Raw genomic sequence first — 5,815 nt, 5'->3', positions numbered from 1 at the left:
TTTATGTGAAACTATTCACAAACTGTAAACATTTGTCAGTAGGCAATATGATAAAGACTTCCGGCTCCTCGAGCTGGTGCGAATGTTTCAATGTCAGTATGTGCCAAACCGTTGGATTGTGACACACCTTTACGCGTCTCTCGTTCGCTGCGCTCGCTCGAAAACGATAGCGTAACCTAAAACCAATCCATCTTGCGTTCATTATTCGATATGGTGGCGACTTATTTCGAATTTGCGAACGTGTCGGATCGGATGTGAGGTTGGACTAAATTTTTACGAGCGAGCGGAGCGAGCGAGCAACGATCACAATTTGCAAGGTATACATATACCTTGCAATATGCATATATATCGTGTTAGTACCTAATTTTGTCAGCCACTTCGGACATCACATTGGACTGTAGTATGTGGTAATAGTACTATTTATGTGAAACTATTCACAAACTGTAAACATTTGTCAGCAGGCAATAGGATATTGACTTCCGGCTCCTCGGGCTGGTGCGAATGTTTCAATGTCCGTATGTGCCAAGCCGTTGGATTGTGACACACCTTTACGCGTCTCTCGTTCGCTGCGCTCGCTCGAAAACTATAGCGTAACCTAAAACCAATCCATCTTGCGTTCATTATTCGATATGGTGGCGACTTATTTCGAATTTGCGAACGTGTCGGATCGGATGTGAGTTTGGACTAAATTTTTACGAGCGAGCGGAGCGAGCGAGCATCGATCACAACATGCAAGGTATACATATACCTTGCAATATGCATATATATCGTGTTAGTACCTAATTTCGTCAGCCACTTCGGACATCACATTGCCCTGTAGTATGTGGAAATAGTACTATTTATGTGAAACTATTCACAAACTGTAAACATCTGTCAGCAGGCAATATGATAAAGACATCCGGCTCCTCGGGCTGGTGCGAATGTTTCAATGTCAGTATGTGCCAAACCGTTGGATTGTGACACACCTTTACGCGTCTCTCGCTCGCTGCGCCCGCTCGAAAGCTGTAGCCTAACCTAAACCCAATCCATCTTGCGTTAGTCATTCGATATGAAGGCAACTTATTTCGAATTTGCGAACGTGTCGGATCGGATGTGAGGTTGGACTAAATTTTTACGAGCGAGCGGAGCGAGCGAGCAACGATCACAATTTGCAAGGTATACATATACCTTGCAATATGCATATATATCGTGTTAGTACCTAATTTTGTCAGCCACTTCGGACATCACATTGCACTGTAGTATGTGGAAATAGTACTATTTATGTGAAACTATTCACAAACTGTAAACATTTGTCAGTAGGCAATATGATAAAGACTTCGGGCTCCTCGGCCTGGTGCGAATGTTTCAATGTCAGTATGTGCCAAACCGTTGGATTGTGACACACCTTTACGCGTCTCTCGCTCGCTGCGTTCGCTCGAAAACTATAGCGTAACCTAAAACCAATCCATCTTGCGTTCATTATTCGATATGGTGGCGACTTATTTCGAATTTGCGAACGTGTCGGATCGGATGTGAGGTTGGACTAAATTTTTACGAGCGAGCGGAGCGAGCGAGCATCGATCACAATATGCAAGGTATACATATACCTTGCAATATGCATATATATCGTGTTAGTACCTAATTTTGTCAGCCACTTCGGACATCACATTGCACTGTAGTATGTGGAAATAGTACTATTTATGTGAAACTATTCACAAACTGTAAACATTTGTCAGCAGGCAATACGATAAGTACTTCCGGCTCCTCTGGCTGGTGCGAATGTTACCATGTGCGTATGTGCCAAACCGTTGGATTGTGACACACCTTTACGCGTCTCTCGCTCGCTGCGTTCGCTCGAAAACTATAGCGTAACCTAAAACCAATCCATCTTGCGTTCATTATTCGATATGGTGGCGACTTATTTCGAATTTGCGAACGTGTCGGATCGGATGTGAGGTTGGACTAAATTTTTACGAGCGAGCGGAGCGAGCGAGCATCGATCACAACATGCAAGGTATACATATACCTTGCAATATGCATATATATCGTGTTAGTACCTAATTTCGTCAGCCACTTCGGACATCACATTGCCCTGTAGTATGTGGAAATAGTACTATTTATGTGAAACTATTCACAAACTGTAAACATTTGTCAGTAGGCAATATGATAAAGACTTCCGGCTCCTCGAGCTGGTGCGAATGTTTCAATGTCAGTATGTGCCAAACCGTTGGATTGTGACACACATTTACGCGTCTCTCGTTCGCTGCGCTCGCTCGAAAACGATAGCGTAACCTAAAACCAATCCATCTTGCGTTCATTATTCGATATGGTGGCGACTTATTTCGAATTTGCGAACGTGTCGGATCGGATGTGAGGTTGGACTAAATTTTTACGAGCGAGCGGAGCGAGCGAGCATCGATCACAATATGCAAGGTATACATATACCTTGCAATATGCATATATATCGTGTTAGTACCTAATTTTGTCAGCCACTTCGGACATCACATTGCACTGTAGTATGTGGAAATAGTACTATTTATGTGAAACTATTCACAAACTGTAAACATTTGTCAGCAGGCAATACGATAAGTACTTCCGGCTCCTCTGGCTGGTGCGAATGTTACCATGTGCGTATGTGCCAAACCGTTGGATTGTGACACACCTTTACGCGTCTCTCGCTCGCTGCGTTCGCTCGAAAACTATAGCGTAACCTAAAACCAATCCATCTTGCGTTCATTATTCGATATGGTGGCGACTTATTTCGAATTTGCGAACGTGTCGGATCGGATGTGAGGTTGGACTAAATTTTTACGAGCGAGCGGAGCGAGCGAGCATCGATCACAATATGCAAGGTATACATATACCTTGCAATATGCATATATATAGTGTTAGTACCTAATTTCGTCAGCCACTTCGGACATCACATTGCCCTGTAGTATGTGGAAATAGTACTATTTATGTGAAGCTATTCACAAACTGTAAACATTTGTCAGCAGGCAATAGGATAAAGACTTCCGGCTCCTCGGGCTGGTGCGAATGTTTCAATGTCCGTATGTGCCAAACCGTTGGATTGTGACACACCTTTACGCGTCTCTCGTTCGCTGCGCTCGCTCGAAAACTATAGCGTAACCTAAAACCAATCCATCTTGCGTTCATTATTCGATATGGTGGCGACTTATTTCGAATTTGCGAACGTGTCGGATCGGATGTGAGGTTGGACTAAATTTTTACGAGCGAGCGGAGCGAGCGAGCATCGATCACAATATGCAAGGTATACATATACCTTGCAATATGCATATATATCGTGTTAGTACCTAATTTCGTCAGCCACTTCGGACATCACATTGCCCTGTAGTATGTGGAAATAGTACTATTTATGTGAATCTATTCACAAACTGTAAACATTTGTCAGCAGGCAATATGATAAAGACATCCGGCTCCTCGGGCTGGTGCGAATGTTTCAATGTCAGTATGTGCCAAACCGTTGGATTGTGACACACCTTTACGCGTCTCTCGCTCGCTGCGCCCGCTCGAAAGCTGTAGCCTAACCTAAACCCAATCCATCTTGCGTTAGTCATTCGATATGAAGGCAACTTATTTCGAATTTGCGTACGTGTCGGATCGTATGTGAGGTTGGACTAAATTTTTACGAGCGAGCGGAGCGAGCGAGCAACGATCACAATTTGCAAGGTATACATATACCTTATATTGCCTTGCATATATTTCGTGTTAGTACCTAACTTTGTCAGCCACTTCGGACATCACATTGGACTGTAGTATGTGGAAATAGTACTATTTATGTGAAACTATTCACAAACTGTAAACATTTGTCAGCAGGCAATAGGATAAAGACTTCCGGCTCCTCGGGCTGGTGCGAATGTTTCAATGTCCGTATGCGCCAAACCGTTGGATTGTGACACACCTTTACGCGTCTCTCGTTCGCTGCGCTCGCTCGAAAACTATAGCGTAACCTAAAACCAATCCATCTTGCGTTCATTATTCGATATGGTGGCGACTTATTTCGAATTTGCGAACGTGTCGGATCGGATGTGAGGTTGGACTAAATTTTTACGAGCGAGCGGAGCGAGCGAGCATCGATCACAACATGCAAGGTATACATATACCTTGCAATATGCATATATATCGTGTTAGTACCTAATTTCGTCAGCCACTTCGGACATCACATTGCCCTGTAGTATGTGGAAATAGTACTATTTATGTGAAACTATTCACAAACTGTAAACATTTGTCAGTAGGCAATATGATAAAGACTTCCGGCTCCTCGAGCTGGTGCGAATGTTTCAATGTCAGTATGTGCCAAACCGTTGGATTGTGACACACCTTTACGCGTCTCTCGTTCGCTGCGCTCGCTCGAAAACGATAGCGTAACCTAAAACCAATCCATCTTGCGTTCATTATTCGATATGGTGGCGACTTATTTCGAATTTGCGAACGTGTCGGATCGGATGTGAGGTTGGACTAAATTTTTACGAGCGAGCGGAGCGAGCGAGCAACGATCACAATTTGCAAGGTATACATATACCTTGCAATATGCATATATATCGTGTTAGTACCTAATTTTGTTAGCCACTTCGGACATCACATTGGACTGTAGTATGTGGAAATAGTACTATTTATGTGAAACTATTCACAAACTGTAAACATTTGTCAGCAGGCAATAGGATAAATACTTCCGGCTCCTCTGGCTGGTGCGAATGTTTCAATGTCCGTATGTGCCAAACCGTTAGATTGTGATACACCTTTACACGTCTCTCGCTCGCTGCGCTCGCTCGAAAACTATAGCCTAACCTAAAACCAATCCCTCTTGCGTGAGTCATTCGATATGAAGGCGACTTATTTCGAATTTGCGAACGTGTCGGATGGGATGTGAGGTTGGACTAAATTTTTACGAGCGAGCGGAGCGAGCAAGCAACGATCACAATTTGCAAGGTATACATATACCTTGCAATATGCATATATATCGTGTTAGTACCTAATTTTGTTAGCCACTTCGGACATCACATTGGACTGTAGTATGTGGAAATAGTACTATTTATGTGAAACTATTCACAAACTGTAAACATTTGTCAGCAGGCAATAGGATAAATACTTCCGGCTCCTCTGGCTGGTGCGAATGTTTCAATGTCCGTATGTGCCAAACCGTTAGATTGTGATACACCTTTACGCGTCTCTCGCTCGCTGCGCTCGATTCGAAAACTATAGCCTAACCTAAAACCAATCCCTCTTGCGTTAGTCATTCGATATGAAGGCGACTTATTTCGAATTTGCGAACGTGTCGGATCGGATGTGAGGTTGGACTAAATTTTTACGAGCGAGCGGAGCGAGCGAGCAACGATCACAATTTGCAAGGTATACATATACCTTGCAATATGCATATATATCGTGTTAGTACCTAATTTTGTCAGCCACTTCGGATATCACATTGCACTGTAGTATGTCGAAATAGTACTATTTATGTGAAACTATTCACAAACTGTAAACATTTGTCAGTAGGCAATATGATAAAGACTTCCGGCTCCTCGGGCTGGTGCGAATGTTTCAATGTCAGTATGTGCCAAACCGTTGGATTGTGACACACCTTTACGCGTCTCTCGCTCGCTGCGCTCGCTCGAAAACTATAGCGTAACCTAAAACCAATCCATCTTGCGTTCATTATTCGATATGGTGGCGACTTATTTCGAATTTGCGAACGTGTCGGATCGGATGTGAGGTTGGACTAAATTTTTACGAGCGAGCGGAGCGAGCGAGCATCGATCACAATATGCAAGGTATACATATACCTTGCAATATGCATATATATCGTGTTAGTACCTAA

The sequence above is a fragment of the Bombus terrestris genome, unplaced genomic scaffold (assembly GCF_910591885.1).
Source record: "Bombus terrestris unplaced genomic scaffold, iyBomTerr1.2, whole genome shotgun sequence".
In the NCBI taxonomy this organism is placed as follows: domain Eukaryota; kingdom Metazoa; phylum Arthropoda; class Insecta; order Hymenoptera; family Apidae; genus Bombus; species Bombus terrestris.
This window is presented reverse-complemented; position numbering follows the sequence as displayed.